General features: G+C 60.8%; 1 protein-coding gene across 1 annotated transcript in view; it reads right to left on the bottom strand.

Annotated features, from left to right (window-relative positions):
* SRC (SRC proto-oncogene, non-receptor tyrosine kinase) overlaps window positions 1–10,404 on the bottom strand; it is a 28,655-nt gene extending 18,251 nt beyond the window's left edge. The window contains exon 1 of the mRNA XM_068419765.1: window positions 10,366–10,404. The gene's annotated coding sequence lies outside the window, so the exon portion shown is untranslated. The remainder of the gene's footprint in view (window positions 1–10,365) is intronic.
* Between the last annotated feature and the right edge of the window lie 6,444 nt (window positions 10,405–16,848).

The raw sequence follows: 16,848 nt of genomic DNA, 5'->3' as shown, positions 1-16,848 counted from the left end.
CCGCTGCGATGAGTCCCAAGGGCTGGTGACAAAGGGGGAGAAGCTCCCCCGGTCCCATAAACCAGGGTTTGATGCTGCAGACCCTCTCCCTGTCTGGCGACGCCGCAAAGGCACACCTGGGTCACCCTTCCAGCCCTTCCCCTCTGCAAGGACACTCGTTTCTCACCTGCACTGATTCCTAAAGCAAAAGGAGAGATGCAGAGACGCTCACTTCATCTCTCGGCTCCAATCTAGGGACCAGGGGAGCCACTTCCATGAGTAGGTGCCCCCGATGCCCACCCAGGACCCCTGCTTCGCCCAGAGGCTGCATGTCGAAGGCACCTGAGTTAAGGCACCCCAGCCCTCCCCTGGCTCCCCTCGGCTGATGGAAAACTCTTCCAGATGGAAGGAATCGCTGGTGAGGAGAGGGGAGGGGAGGGCAGCCCGGCTGCTGCACGGGGGCCCAGCTACACGCTCCCCACATACGTAAGTCCCAGCCCCTCCCATCCGCCCCTGTCAACTCCCGTTAAATTTAAAACCATCTTAATTAAAGCTCCACAGCCCAAGCTAGCAGGGGCCAGTGGGTCACGAAAGGGGAAAGGATAATTAAATCGACCATCCAAATTCACCTCCCCCAAGCATGGGGGAGAGTCACGGTCGGGAGCGATGCGAAACGCCTCTAAAAAGACATGTCAAAACAGGGAGATTAGAAGACCAAAACAAACCCCAGAGAAGCACAAAAGCAGGTTCTGGATGTTTATCTGCCCAAGAAAAGCCAAGCACACCCCGAGGACATTAGGAAGCATTTCTTCTCAGAAAGGGTCATTAGACATTGGAATGGGCTGCCCAGGGAGGTGATGGAGTCACCATCTCTGGATGTGTTTAAGAAAAGCCTGGACATGGCACTTGGTGCCATGGTCTAGTTGACATGGTGGTGTCAGGGCAATGGTTGGACTCGATGATCCCAGAGGGCTCTTCCAACCTCATTGATTCTGTGATTCTGTGATTCTGAGGCAGCTGTGCGGGGAGCTCAGTATCCCCCCCGCTGCGGGGCCGGCTCCTCCACAGGCAGCCTGTGCTGCCCCCCGCCACCCCGCTGCCCCCCGGCGCTGGGCGAGGGCAGGGGAAGCCCCACGGCAGGTCCCCCACAAGCATTGTCTCACACAAGGCTGGCGAGAAAAAGTTGCAGTGTTATCCCCCCGAAATAACACAAGGGGCTGCCCGGAGTGAGCGGGACGCGCGGCAAGTCGTGCTCACCGGTGCCCAGCCGCTGGTGCCCAGTGCTGGGTTTTAAGCCTTTTTCTCCCCCAAGGGATGGGAGGAGGGAAGGTGGCCATGGCCACGCCGCGTCACATCCCCGTCCCCATGCTGCAGCACACCCAGGTACCGACGGGGCCACGTCTTCAGCTCCCCCGGCGTGCGGACGCGGGCAGCCCGGGCTGGCCACCGCGCTGCTCGCCCGCAGCCCCGCGTACCAGGTCCCTGGAGCTGGCACAGCTTTCCACGCCCAAAGCTTGCTCTGAGGCGGCGGGGTTTCACTGTACATCGCCGAGCGGCGCGGAGGGCTCTGGAGGGAGCTGGCAGCCCCGTTCCTGACCAGCAGGCCACCGAGAGAAGCTTGCGGGAGCTCCTGGCACACCATTCCCCGGCATCACGCACGGAGCCGTGCTGGGAGCTGCATGGGGAGCCGCTGCCACGCCAACAGAGCGTGGGCAGCCAGCAGTGCCCCATCACCCTTTCCCACCCCTATGCAGCAACAAAGCCACCCCCAAAATAAGGGCTCCCGCAGCTCCACCAGCACCAAGCCCTGGTCCAAGGAAGATCCCTTGGGTTCAAGGTGCTGCTCGGAAGTGTTTGGAGTCAGGGAGGAAACAAAAGTCAATGGAAGGCTCCTGGAGCCCCCGCTGTCCCCGTTATCCATGCACGGTCGCTTTGGGAGAGCTTTGGGACAGGCAGAGGACAAGCACACGGAGCCTGCAAGCCCCCTGCTTGCACACGCAGAGGAGAGGGGAGCACCTCACTCCCCGGCCACCACGCAGCCCCCGTCCCTCTCCGCACTACGAGGGCATCCTGGCAATCAGAGATGGACAAATGAGGTTTTTCACCACGAGGGTGGTCCAGCACAGGCACCGGGGTTGGAGAGGTGGGGGGATCCCCAGCAGCAGATGCTCCAGCCTGACCTCACCGGTGCTGCTCCGGGATGGAGCTGGGATGCTACCAGTGCCTCGCAGCCCGCCTCAGCCTGCGCTTCCAGCATCCCCACCGGGACACCAGCCAAAGCCAGGAATTGCCCGACCAGCTCCAGCAAACGCTTTCCAAAGGCTCACAAAGCCTTTGGCCTGCGTTAACCCAAAGCCAGCTTCTCCCAGCCAGGTGATGAGGGCAAGGCTCTCCTCCTGCCAAGGCCAGGAGAAGGAAATGCTTCCACGGGCGGGAGTGCCCGCAGGGCTGGGAAGTGCTGATGTCGAGCCGGGCTGGCACTGGGAACCAGAGCTCCTGGCCACCAGGGCTGCTTGGAGCCATGGGGCGATGCTTCCCCAAATCAGCCCTCCAGCTCAGCACAGGGGGCTCTCTGCCCCCCAAAACATACATTTTTACTATTAGCCCCCAGGCATGCTGGCACCCAGGGGCTCCCAGCACCTAATTCTCCAGGTTCCCACAGCCCCATCCCATCAGCGCTGTTCCCCTCCTCCTCCAGGCAAAGCACCAAGCACCGGGACGAGGGACCGTCCCCGCTGGAGGGGGTGACGGAGGTGCGGTGACACGAGCTGGCCTCGGGAGGAGGGAGCATTTCTGTTCCCCATTTCTGCAGCGCCGCCCCCAGCACGGCCAGCCTCGGGCTCCAGGAAACGGCGATTGCTTCTGCTTTCTGGAGGGGGACATCTGCCCCGGGTGCTCCCCGGGGAGGGCTGTGGCACAGCACCCAGCCTGCCCCGTGCCCGGCTCCTGGGGATGTGGCTCATGGGAGGCTCAGACCCGGCCAAAACGGTGCTGCCACCAGCACGTGCCCCAGCAATTTCACCCCTGAGCGAGGACGGCAGCGCAGGCAGGCAGCAAATCTCCGGGGCAGGGGGAGGAAGGGGGCAAGGAACACGCAGAAGGCAGCAAAGCTCCGGATCTGAGCAAGTTACAACCACCCCTGGTCACGCTGGCGTCACTGCTAAAACATCTCCGCTCTCAGAGAAACCAGCCCATCCAGTCCAGCGAGGACAGGGGCTCCCCGGGGCTCCAGCGTCCCTCCGGCACAGGGCCGCGGCCCCGGCAGCCCTGCAAAGGAGTCCTGCAGGACCTCCACGGCACGAAACCTGCCAGCCACCCTCCCGACACGGAACGGGAACTGAAACGCTCGCTGGTAAAGAAGGGAGAACGCAGGGAGGGTATTTGGAGCCTCAACACAGACCCTGTGGGGCTCCCGGCCGGGCGCCACGGGGACCCGGCAGGACACGTGCTGGGGTTCCCTGCAACAGGAGGGCGTGAAGAAGCCAAGCAGAGGCCGAGGATGTTCCATCACCTGTTTCCAGCACTTCCCCCTCTGCAGACCTCCGAACAGTTTCAAACAAACAAGCAGGATCCCGCGCAGCAAATTTATGCTGATGATCAGGTTATTTTCCTGGGTTACTTTGGGACTGTGGGGCATCTGCCTGACACAAGGCACATGCTCCGGGGAACCGTGGGGCCACCGGTAGCACCACATGCTACAGGGGCAGTGGGTGGTTGAGGGTCACGGCTGGGTGATGGGACTGTGAGGACAGGATCAGCCTCCAGCGACGCTCAACTCCAGCTTTCACCTCCACGGGCGTGGCTGGGACCGGGAGCAGGTCCCGCAGCAGTGGGCACAGCCCAGGACCATGGCTCTGGTCTCGGCACCATCAGACCCCACGCCGAGGCATGCCCGGGGAGCCCAGACTTTGCCGGTGTCAGATCCCTGAGAGATGCTGGTCCCCACGGCCACTCCCACCTGCGCCACCGAAACAAAGCAACTCGCTCAGGATGCGTCAGAGGAAGCAACTGGGGAGGGTCTTGAGGGGCACACGGAGAAGATCAGCCAGTCCTGGACAGCATTTCCGTACCCAAAAATCTGTGTCAGATTCCTCAGCTGCTCCTGGGGTGAGCGGGATGCTCAGCAGCTTCACCAGAGCCGGCCGGGAGGTGCAGCCCCAGACAGCGCTCGCTATAAACAGCCCCAGCAGATGAAAAACAAAGAAAAACGCTGAGCTGGTGTCTTTTATCCCTGTCACTCCTGGAGGGGAGAGCTGGGCCCTGCACACCTCCCGGCCCCACACACCTCCTGGCCCCGCACACCTCGCTGCAGCGGGCTGGAAGTGGAGACGGGCTGTGGGCGAGGTGGACGGGACCAGCCCCGAGCTGCTGACACCAGCCAGCGGCGTGGGACAAGCTGCACGGGGACCTTGTACCCTCCCGTGGCATCTCTCCAGCCCTCGCTCTTGCGGCTCTTTCTACCCAAAATAACCACCCCGAGCTGGAGCTGCCCCCTCCCCGTCCTGGGGCAGAGCCTGCGGGGATGGGATGAAGGGACAAAGGGACGAAGAGCATCTCCTCTGCTCTCCATCACCTGTGGCTCATGGCAGCTTCAGCACAGCCCACCCAGACCATGGCACGAGAGCCACCCCCATCCTCGAAGGCCCGAGAAGGGCTCAGGTTCGTGTCCGTGTGTGCAGGCAGCTGCCCCCAGTGCCGCTCCCCTTGCCCACCCCCAGCTGCACACCCCGCTCCCGGCACCCTCAGCCTTTCCACCCCACACACTTCCAAACTCAACTGTCCCTCATGTTGGAGCACAACACTCATCCTGGTCGCAGTGACCTTTGCAGGTACACGCGCACCCCTCTCTGTCCCATGACACCCCCAGCTCCCCTGAGGCTTCCCGGTCCCTTCCAGGCACAGCGGGGCCCCACCAGCGCTCACCAGATGGGCAGGGGAAGGAAAGGGCACAGCGGAGCAGGGAGCGACTCCGACAGCCTTGTCGTGTTGGTTTTTTTTTTGCAGAAGTGACCAAGCAGACATTGCCACCCCGGGAGCATCCGGAGCCCACCACGGCACTGCCCAGCCCCGCTGCCACCGGCACCGCCTGCAGCCCAGCGGCACCATGAAACCACCAAGTCACGAGGGCTGATTTCGGCTGGGGAAGCTGGTGCCCAGTGGGCCCACATTTTGGGGAGGAAACCCTTGAAAACACCATCTGAGAGGCTGCGGCTGAGCGGCGAGGCAGGCGGTGGTGCTCCATGGAGATCAGGTTGTATTTGCCCTGCGTAAAAAGAGCTTCGCCCACGGTATATGCATGGTGTGGGGCAGTGCAGGAGGTGTGAGACAGGGGGAAACTGAGGCACGCACTCGGTGTAAAGCCTCACCAACCTCTGATGGTGGTGTGGACACCCTCCCTGTCCAGGCAGCTTCCCAGACGCTGCCAAGGGAAACTGAGGCACACAGTGCTCCTGACCAGGTGGGGAAGCAAGGTGGGGCAGTGAAACCCAGACACAGTGCTGCACCTCCATCCCCAAATCCCTGCTAAAGGGACCCCATGATGAGACATTTTTAGGATCAATTTAGCACCGACCTGACCCCATCACGCTGTCCCCAAGCTGGGGCACGACATGGGAAGGGGGACACTGTGTGGAAAGGGGGCATGTGGCTCGGGACAGGCTGGACTTGTTAACCTCACCCATGATGGAGGGGGCAATGCAGCAGGGAGCTTTTACCCCCATTCCCAGGTTTTTGGTGGCCGAGATTGCCAACCATGGGCGGGAAGGACGGGAGCAGCCACGCCGGGTGGAAGCTATTTCTGCAGTCAGGTTCTCCCCCATCCATCCAGCCCTAACACAGTGGGCTTGGGGCCAGCCGAAACCTCATGCTCACGGGAGCGAAACCGCAACAGGTCAAGCGTGGGATGGGGCTGGGACACAGGGGCAAACCTCCGAGACTCGCAGCGCAGGGAAGGAAGCGCCGCACAGCCCGAGTCACCCGTGTCCCCACGTCACGCGGGGGCAGAGGCGCTGACCCAGCAAAGCCTGCTCGCCCTTCGCCACGGACCCCGATGCCCTCCTGGCATGGCAGCCCGAGGCTGCATGCCTGGCCCAAACCTCTGCCGGTTCCCCGGCTGCGAGGCGAGGTCAGCCTTGCTACGCACATGCCCCATTTCTGATATCTTTTACCTTAACCACCTGGGCGGTTCTGTTCCCCAAATTCCTCCAGACAAGCCCGCCGACCCCGCACGCCAGCCTACGGATATTTCAGATGCTGCATCTCCACCAAGACCACCTGGAGCCAAGGGGCTCAGGCAGATTCCTTTAAGGTCTGAATTAAACCCAAGGACCGCTGCCCTGAGGCAGCCCTGCCAGCCCCCAGCCCTCCCCAACACCTCCGCAGCGAGGGCAGCCAGCAGATCCGTAGCCTGAAGGGAAGCCAGTGCAAGACGCAGATTTGCAGGTCCTGGTTCCTGGCCCACGTTCAAACCACATTTGTTCCTGAAATCTGTTTCAGGGCTTTATTTTCAAAGCATGCATGTGCGGAGGCATGTGCAAAGCAGCATCGGTTCCTGCTGCAGCCGGTGCCAAGGTCGCCTGTGCCAACACGGAGCCAAATCATAGAGTCATCGAATCATTTAGGTTGGACCTTTAAGATCATCCAGTCCAACTGTTAACCCAGCACTGCCAAGCCCACCACTAACCCATGTCCCTCAGCACCACATCTACTTGTCTTTTAAACCCCTCCAGGGATGGTGCCCTGGGCAGCCTGTTCCAGTGCTTGACAACCCTTTTGGGGAAGAAATTTTTCTTGAACTGGGGAAATCGGGGGCCTGGGTGCACCTAAGCACCGACCACAGCCCATGCCAACACAGCCACGCTCAGCCAATTAATTATATTTTTTTTATCTCCCTCCAAAGTGGATAATACACCGGACTATCTCACAGCTCACTGCCAATTTAAAAGACGAAGGACCGAAGGCATTATGATTTTTCTAAGCTCGCTTTCAAACAGCCCCGCGACACGCCGCACATTTTTTACTGATGGGCGGAAACTTCCGCGAGACGCGAGCCCCGGGGGGAGTGAGTCCGCACCACCCGCAGCTGCGGGCTGCCGAAAAGAGGAGGAGGTTGGACTGGAAGCAGCGACAATCCACGCTCCCGGCCCAGGAACGGCTGTGCAAGGATGGTTATTGCCATCCAAGAGGTCTGAGCTGCTCTCGGGCCATGGCACTAAAGGCATCTCTCTGCCGAGGCCGTTTCCCGCGGCCGATGGGACGCGCGCTGGATGCGTCCCCGGGTGGGCGAGACACAGAGCGCTGCGGAAGCGAGCTTGGATGGGAAATTGTTCCGAGAGATAAAGGAAAAAGTTGGAAACTGAGCTGCAAAATAGACAGTACAGGAAACAATAGCGCTTCAGATAGGCTTTCGAATTTCCCCCAGCGATGCCAAGAGCACAGCGCTTCGCCCCAGCCACGCTCGGGGGTTCCCCCCCTTGACACGCTGGGAGGAGGCGCAGACTCTCGGTGGCTCCTGCCTTCTCTCTTTCAAGACGTTACACGCATTTGCTGGCCGTTACAAGAAGATGTTGCAGGCCAAGGCCTTCAGGTGTCATTAGATAAAGAGTTTGAGCTCTGTGATCATCCTGGCAGGGAGAGGCGGGCAGGATTTCGGAGGCGTGGGAGCCCGGTGGTCCGTCCCCTCCTCGCCTTGGTGAAATGACCCTGCTTCCCAGGAGCTGGACATGCTGCTGAAGGCCATCCCCACCTCGGGACCGCCGATGTCCCCTCCGTGCCACCAAGGCAGCAAAGGAGCCTCTCGCCTCCGCAGCGGAGCCTCCGCGTGGGTCGGTCACCACAAACTGCAGCTCTTTTCCTCGTCTCGTCCCCCAGGTCCCCGGCCGGGGGCTTGGAGGGCCCCTTCTGCCTCCCTGCAGTACATCCATGATTTTCCATCACTCTGGCACAAAGTCATTAAAGGGCAGCGCTATCGTTAGGGCATCTCCATCACACAGGGAGCTCTGCAAGGCCACTAACGATCCAGCCAGGGAACATCGGGCTTCCCTTAGCTGCTGCTGCACCAGCGCATAAATAATCCCGTCTCCAAAAAAAATCACCAGGCTGCCTTTTAACAGAGCCACCGAGGCGAGGTGTTTGGAGGAGCTTCTGCCCTGCTGCTCCCGGGTCAAAGCTTGGAACTGGGAACCGACCCTCGATCTTTCAAGCAAAGGTGCCCTTCTCTGACAAACGAGCACTAACTGGCTAATGATTACAGAGACGTGGCTCCCAGGGGAGCCGGCACACGAGCCTCATCTCAGAGACACCGAACGGCCGAGGCTTTGCTAGGGGCCAGATCCTGACCCAACACGACGTGGTGCAGAACTGGGTGCTTAGCACCGGGCAGGCCAGGATCAGCCTCTCCGGCTGCAAAGGCGTCGGGAGCAGCCCCCACAGCGGAGATAACAAAAAGGATATTGCTTTAAAGTGCAAGATTGCTGATGTCCCCCTGCACGTCCCCATCCTCACAGCACCCCGGAGAGCCCTGCCAGCCCCTGCCCTTGTCCGACCAACACGTGCTGCACGGCGGGGCTCGGGTGCTTGTTGAGCCGCCGGGTGCTGAGGGGGGTCTCTGAGCCTGGCAGGGACGCACATCCCGCCATTAACGGCTGGGCCTTGGGAGAGGTTGTCATCGCTCGGTTCTCCCACCCGCGCACGGGTCACTGCTGGCAGCGGGTGTCTCCTCGGCTGACAGGAGAGCGACAAAGCCCTCCAGCTCCCTACTGCCGCACACCTCCTCTGGGGAGCACCCGCTGGGCAGGAGGAGGAAAAATCAAGTCTTTTGTTGCCACCTTCCCGCAGCTCAGTTTGCATACAGCACTGCTGGGTACGTGCTGTCCTGTCCCCGCTCCTCCCCAGGCAGGAGCTCACCCCAGGAATCCCCCAGGTGCTGCACCCTCCACTGCCCCCAGCTCCTAATGCCACAGGGCGGTGGGACCTGTCTTGGGGGGCTCCCCCGGCTGCACTGAGCAACCACATCATGTCCCTTCCTTTGCATCGCTCCCGCGCAGCCAGAAGGACAGCGAGCCAGCGGCACACGCAGGGGAGCGCAACCCACTCCCTGCCACCTGCGACCTTTACTGACCCACTGCTGCTCAACAGCGTTGGGACCGGGACCGGGACCAGGACCAGGATGGCAGTCACCTCCCTGGCACACGCCAGCGGTGGTGGCCGGGGTGGGGAAGGGCCAGGGGAGGAGCGCGCTGTGCAGGGCCAGCAAACCGCGGGGAGATGCGGCAGATCCCCGCTCGTTTCCAGCGGGTCTCGCAGAGGCTGCGCGGCTCCCCGAGGCGACGCTCGGCACCAGACAGGAGCGCGCCAGGGTCACGCTGCCAGACACCACCCCGCCTCGAGCCCCCATCCCCACACATGGCCCTGTGCGATGGGCCCCATCCCCACAGGCTGCCCCCCATGCCCATCCCAAAGGGCACCGGGACACAGCAGCGCTGGCAGCACGGCCCCCCCGGGCAGTGAGCAGGGATAAAAGCCCACGCCGACCCCAGCGTGGCTCAGGGCAAAACCCACGACGCTCTTCTGTGGCACCAGGGGCTGTGACAGGGACGGTGGGGACACCCCAGTGTCACCGCTCACAGCCACGCATGGGGGCTGGATCGCCCGGGCTGCGATGGGGGAACTTCCCAGCTGGAGAAAGCCTTTAATGGGCCCCCCCGGGGCTCTGCAGCCCCCGGCCGGCGGGAGCCAGCCAGTCCAGCGAGGGGCACGGCGAGGAGCCTGGCGGCCGCAGCTCCCCAGACCCCCAGAGCTGGACACGAGCCCCACAATGACCGGTGAGCAAACACGACACGGCAAGCGGATCAGGAGACATCAAAGCACGGGGGGGCGATGAATATTTCATGTCCTGGCCTACATACAGCCCGGCTCTCCCCACCCTGCGCTCCCGGGGGTCCCCTGCAGCCCCTGATCACAACAAAGGGGAGTTGCAGGCAGGCGGTGCCGCCCCGCCGGACCCCCCGGCCGCCCCGCCGGACCCTCAGCACCCCCGGCTGGGCCCGGAGCTGCCCCACACACCAGCGGCATCCCCAGCCAGACCCCCAGCCCACCCACCGGACCATGCGCACCCGCTGCCGGACCCACAGCCGCCCCACCGAAACCCAGTGCCGGAGTACCAGCATCCCCGCCGGGACCCACAGCTCGCTGGCCTGCGGGCATCCCCCGCTGCCGGCCCCAGAGCTGCCCCGCGGCAGCCTGGGCATCCTCGGCCGGACCCACAACCGGCGCCGCCCCGCCGGACCCCGGCCACCCCCCGCCGGACCCCATGGGCGGACCCCAGCCCCCCCCACTGGCCCCATAGCGGGGCATCCCCCGCCGGCCCCACAGCCGCCCTCAACTCACCTCCCGCCCGTGTGCGCAGCGGGGCCGGCCCCGCCGCTCGCCTCCAGCGCTCGGTCCCGGCTTTGTCTCCGCGCCGGGGGCGCGGCCGCCGCCCCCCGCCGCTCCCCGCCGCCGCGCTGGGTGCCCGCACCGGGCCGTGCCGAGCCGAGCCGGGCCGGGCCGGGCGCTCAGGGCTGCGCCGCCGGCAGCAGCAGCATCGCGCAGCGCCGCGGATCCGGCGCGCTGCCGCCTCGCCCGCCCCCGCTCACCCCTTCTGCGGGGCGGGGGGGGGGAAGCCGCGGGGAGGGGAAAAAGGAGGAAAAAAAAAAAAAAAGAGGAATATGGCAGCAAACCGGAAACGGCGGCGGGGGGAGATGGAGCGGCCCCTCCCCTGCGCGGGGTGGGTTTGGGACGGGGGAGGCTCCGGGCAGCCGGGCTGCGCGGGGCGCGCAGGGCGGGGGGACCCGCGTGGGAGCGGCGGCCTCGGCCGCTGTGCGCGTCCCCCTGCGCGGCCCCGCGGGTGAGGGGCTGGGGGGGGCTCGGGGCTCCCCGCGGCCGTGGGGGGCTCCCACCCGAGCCCAGCGCTCCCGGCCCCGCTGGCTGCAGGGATGTGTTCGCCTGGAAGCCAGAGCTGGTCCCAGAAAAGAGAAGTGATTTTGCGGAGGTTAAAACCCGGCTGGTTTGGGGTTTGCTTTATTGAACAGCTCTAACGCACGGCGAGGAGCAGGGAGGAGCGCGGTGTTGTCAGGCTCTGCACTTGAACCTGCGCATCTCCATCCACCTCGCCGTCGCAGGGGGCTGCAATCCACGCTCCCCCATCTCTGAAGGCAGAAGGAGGGAAAACTTCAGCGCTGAGGAAAAGCAGGGGGAGATAAACCACCTCCTGGGCCTCCCTGGGGAGCCCCGGGTACCTGCGAGGCCCTTCGGAGGCTGCACTGGTGGGCAGCGGGCAGCAGTGGCTGTGCCCTGCGGGGGCATCTGCCCCATCCTTGCTGTGTCCCCCACTCACCTGTGCTGTGACAAACACCCGGAGGGGTTAATACACCCCAGGCCACCCCTGCAGCCGGTGCCAGCCTCTGAAAGAGGCAGACGGAGCCGTGGGTGTTCCTGGGGTGGCGGGTCCCCAGCTGGCAGCATCGCCGGGTGAGGTGCAGATCCCCGAGTCCCGCTCGGGCAGGTGGGCACACAGGGACAGTTCCAGCTGTCCCTCCCCTCGCTCCTCAGCACCTTCCCCTTCCAGCGCTGCGAGGAGGTGGAAAATGCCCAGCTTTCCCTGGCACAGAGCAGTGCCAGGGCACACACACAGGCTCAGGGCTTGGCTGGGCACCCCGATGCCTGCACCGAGCCCGTCGGGGCTGCCCGACCAGCTCAGCGGCGCTGGCAGCCCTCCCACCTGCCCCATTAGCGATCCACAAAGGTGTTCCCTGTCACTTCATCCTCCAGGAAGAAATGGGGTACAGCACCCTGCTCCTTAACCCCCATTTAGCTGGTTTATGAGTCGCGCTCGGCTGCTGGCTGGCTCCAGTGACCCATGGGCTATATTTCCACAGCCAGCACCGCCTCCATCATCCCCTGCCCACCCCTCCAACCAACCCTTTCAGCCACTCAGCGGGGATTTCTGAGAACCCCGTTAGTCTAAGCAAGACCTCACACTTCAGAAACAATTTGGGAAGTTAACAAGTTTCACAGAACTATGTGGCGGAGTTTTTCTTTCTGTTTCCCACCCCCTCTGCCTTGTTCTTTTGAGTTATTAAAAAAATATTTCCCATGACACTGGCAAAGGCCAGCGAATCCATGAGTCACCAGGAACAAGGAGTCACGCACACACCGATCCGTCACCCCCGGCCAGCACATCGCCGAGGGGCCCTTCCCTGGGAGGAGCCGCCCGCTGATAAGGTCCCTACAGCCGGGCCGACGCTTTCCCTCCTGCCTCTGGGCTCCCTCCCAGGGCTGGGAGATGGCGGCTGGGCTCCCCGCACACCCGTGGGGCGGCTGGGGCTGGGGAGTGGCTGGGTCGGGGGTACCAGCCCTGCCTGCTCCTTGCTGGAGCATCAAACCGCAGCCCGGTTTGTACTGAGGCACTTTGGGGGTGTTAATTCACAGCCACCCCCTGCGCTACCCGGCTGGCGTGGGGATGTGAGGGAGGGATTCCTCAACCTAACATCCCACGGGGGATTAAGGAATTAACCGCGCGGCGTGGGGCAGCCCCGTACTGCTCTGCTCGCTCACACGTTAATACTTCGGTCATACCGTAGGGCAAAGGGGGGGGCACGTCGATGCCTGGGGTCCCCCACGCCTCCTCCCCGCTGGGCCCGCTACCCTGTCCCTCCCGGCCCCAGGAGCACCCGCTCCCGCAGGCCCGGAGCAGGCGTGAGGAGCCGCCGCTGGAGGGGAGTGGGGACCCGGCCCCAGCCCCGGGTGAGCTGGTTTGGGGTGACTCAGCCTCCACTGGATCCAGACCCAAATCTAAGATGCAATTACGACTTATAAATATTTGAATTTTGTTTTCCTCTTTTGCAATCAACTCCTTGTCTACAGGCTGTCCTACAAGCGCAGTTTTCATCTCCGGCAGCGCTGGCCCGTTGCTGGAAGGCAAACAGCAAAGGCACTCGGTGCCTTCAAACACGCCAGACCGAGTCCACCACATAATCTCTTCTGCGAAGAAGATGCCAACGTGCAAATTTAAAATGGCAAATAGACACTCTCTAAACCCAGCCTCTTATCTTTTGGGCTCGGATTCAGGAATGTGCCCTCGCAGGACTCTGACATTAAACACGCAGCGCTGGCTACAATGCGTTTAAGACCATTTAAGTTTAAGCAACCCAGCACACCTCAGTGCGTCCCTGACTCAGCTGCGAAGCCCTGAGCCTGACGGACACTCCCCAGCCGCCCCCTTTCCTTTCCCTCCTGCCCCACTCTGAGTATTTATTTTTAAACAGTCTAATCCACAGTTATTTTTATTTTTATCCCCAACTAGGGATTTCAGTCTCTTCCCTGAAACTTATATTCTTCAGAGGATTCTTTCTCTTCACTTCTAAATAGTGCCAATAAAACCCACCCTGGGGAGGGGAAGAGGGTGACTGAAAAGCAGGTACTTTCAAATTAAAAAAAAAGTAGCACCGAGTATTTCTGGTGGCTCAGTTATTACAGCACGTCTTGATTTCTTGTTACAATACCATTTAAAGTCATGCCCAGGTATTCCTGTGCTTTCTTGCTGACCTTTACGCAAGTTTCACCAGGAAAAAGAAGAATGAGAGTTACTACCGGCATGAGTAAGTAGGTGGCTCCTTCCCCCTCCAGGTGTGCAGATCAAACTGCTCCCGAAATCCCAAAAGTAAGAGGGTGCTTTTGGGGTCCTGTAACCGATGCGAGTCCTGACCCCCCCCGACGTAGCTGTGGCTTTACAACAAAACATCTATTCATCTCCCGCCAGATTTATTTTTAAGCATCCCCTTGGCAAGCGTGAAGAAGTTTTGTTTAATGGATTCTGTCCCTGAGGCTAGCTGTATTTTTGTGCACTGCAAATTCCAAATATATTTGCACAAATTATTACTATTAATAACGTAATGGTTGTGTTTGAGATGCTGGACAGAACCAGAAGCAGTCGTGGCTCTTGCCCTGAGATTTTACAATCATTGAGCTTTACAACCCTGCAAATAGGGAGTGTGTGACGGCAAACGACCGGCACCACCAGCCCCGTGAGGGAAGCTGCAGTTATGAGCTGATTTACTAAGGGGGACTGAGCAGAATAACTCCTGTGGTACGAGCTGTTTGGCAATATTTCATGGTAGAAACCCTAATTCTGGCCATTCTTTCCCACACTGAGCATCAGGGCTGCAGGAACCGAGCGGCAAACGTCAGCGTCCCGCAGGTTGTAGGATAAAAAGGGGTGGCTGAGAAGTCACCAGGAGGGCTCAGGACCCATCGTGTCCCTCAGCGTGGTGACGACCTGCTCTGCAAAAGGGGCCCTTAACCCCAGCACCGAGGCGGCCCCAGCCAGGAACTGTCACTGCAAAATTCCCTGGCAAAGGACCGCGGGGAAACCACTGACGGGGTGACGTGCGAATGTTTGATAAGGAGGTACCGAGTCCAACAGCTGCACAGGGAAATTATCTGCGTGTTCAATAGAGGCACAACATTTCCTGTCAGGTGTGTGACTGATACAGTATGACGTTGCGATACAATCTGAAGTAGGTATCTTGGAACAGCTCTTTCGGGTGAAAATCCGACACTTTCCGCATCTTGCCTCAGCTCAGCAGCGAAGCCGCACGCAAAATGTCAGCGTTTCCCAGCGGTGGAAATCCTGCATTTGGCCAGTCTTAGTATCACTAGAAAAGAGCAGTTCAGAAAAGCCCAGGGAAAGTCGTCCAGATGAGATTTATAGCCCTTGTTCCAGCTTGCTTTGCTAACAGAGCAGCAGAGGGATGGCTGGCTAGCGCAAAGCTCCGGTAGCCACATCCAGACGACCCCAGGCAGCCTCCCTGCCAGCACCCGGCTGCAGCCTGCGCCAAGCGGAGCTGGAGCAGACACGAGGGTGTTTCCCCTTAATCATCCAGTCTTGGTCCTTTGAGCGAGGGATGGGCTAAGGAGGCCAAAGTCTGAATCTGAAAAATTTAAACCATATGACATTTGGAACCGTGCTCAGTTTAAAGTGAACTAAACAAGGGGGTGGATGGGGAGCAGCAATGTTTGCAGCTTCTCCCCTTCTCTCAAAGCCTGCTCCCCCTGCGAGCTGTTCACCGCAGAGGCCTGACACTCGGGGACATCTGCTTCAGCCACCCAAAGGAGCTGCCCAGCATCAGAAGTAGCTGCTCTGCAGGGACCCCAGCCACGAGGACCCTCTCCCACGCAGACTCCGGCAGCCACAGTCCGGCCGTTCAGCTACAGCATGGGCCCACCCCACACGCGCTGATGTACAAGAGCCGCCCTCGGGGAGCCGGAGGGACGCGGCCCCACAAGCCCCACGCCGGCAGCACGGCTCCTGCCCGGCTCCTGCCTGTGCTGCCGGAGCAGAGGCACAAATAACAGCAGGAAGCGTCTGGAGCTGGTTCCCTGAGCGGAGGGAGCGGCTCTGCCCTGTGACAGCTCGTCAGTGCCTGTCGTACTCTGGACTTTGGCTTTTGGTGAGGTGAATTGGCAAGCTTGGGATGGCTTTTGCAGCAGCAGCGGCCAAAGGGAAGGCAGTAGGAACTAGCTTTGGGACAGGGACACCGGGGTTGTAGCCTCAGCTTGGGCAAAATATAAGACATCTCAGGCCAGTGCTGATGCCTTCCGTGGCCCCAGTCCAGGAACTGGGACTGGCTGAACTTGACACTTACAGGGGCAGCACATGGGAGGCTCGGACAGAAACAAGGGGACCATCCAGAGCGCAGGTTTCACAAATAAGGAACACTGCATTTAGCATGTAAACAGGACTGCGTGGTACTTGGGACACAGCTCCTTGCCTAGAACTGAAGACAGGAAGAGGTGAGAGCCTTTCCACCCACCGCAACCCCGTTTGGGAGCTGAGCCCTTCAAGTGCAGCAAGAGACATCAGCCAGGCAACAGATGGTTTCAAAAAGCAAAGATGTGATCCAGAGCAGGTTTACCTTGTACCTACCAGCCAAAAAGGCTGGACTCAAGCCACAGAGGAACCTGTCAGCCTCTCTGCTCCAACCACCCGCTCTGCTTCGCTGCGGTCCTCGTCGGGACTGTGGTTTCCCGGTGCGTGGCTGCTCACGCCTCCAGCAAAGCAGGGTGCAAGGAGCACTAAAGCCACACCGGGGCCTCCAGGCACTGAATGAAACCAGGGAACCTGGGAGGAGGGAAGTGAGCACTGCGAGAGGTTTGGGATTGCACAAGAGAGATCTGCGTGCGCTGGTGAGGAGCAGGATCTGAGTGGGTGGTGTGAGCACAGACCGTAGCACTCGCTTATCACAGGAGCTCGGAAGTGTAGTATTTGACCATTTTAACTCCTGATGGCTCAGGGGTCGGCATGGCACAGATTGCTGGGCATACCCGGGGCTTCCAAGGTGGAGAGCTGTCCTTCCCCAGCAGTTATATCTGCTGGTTTGAAAAATGATCAGGGAAGAGAAGGGGTTGATTACTAGGGGACACCTTTCTCCATCCTGGATGCTTCTCCACGTGTTCTTTCTTTGTATCAGTCCTTGTAACAGCAGGTGATAGCCACAGTCTGTCACTGGCATGTAAAATTTGGCTGCAAGGACAGAAGAATTGCAATGGACGTGAGTCTACAGGGTGGAAGCAACAAGAAGGGGCATGGGGGTCAATTACAGTGACAGAAAAGCCACAAATTGGGAAAAATCAACATGAAACAGGAAAATCAGCTGAATTTCAAGGGAGAGGCAGGAAGCAGAGTTCATCGCCCTGCAATTGCCAGCCCCAAGCAAGAGACATTTAGACCAGCTGCAGCACACTGACCCAGGTACCAAAAGCCAGAAAACACCCCCCCAACCACCCACTCAAAAGCCACAAACCATCAGAGAAGAGGAGGACCTTGGACCT

The sequence above is a fragment of the Nyctibius grandis genome, chromosome 28 (genome assembly GCF_013368605.1).
Source record: "Nyctibius grandis isolate bNycGra1 chromosome 28, bNycGra1.pri, whole genome shotgun sequence".
Classification (NCBI taxonomy): Eukaryota; Metazoa; Chordata; class Aves; order Nyctibiiformes; family Nyctibiidae; genus Nyctibius; species Nyctibius grandis.
This window is presented reverse-complemented; position numbering and strand designations above follow the sequence as displayed.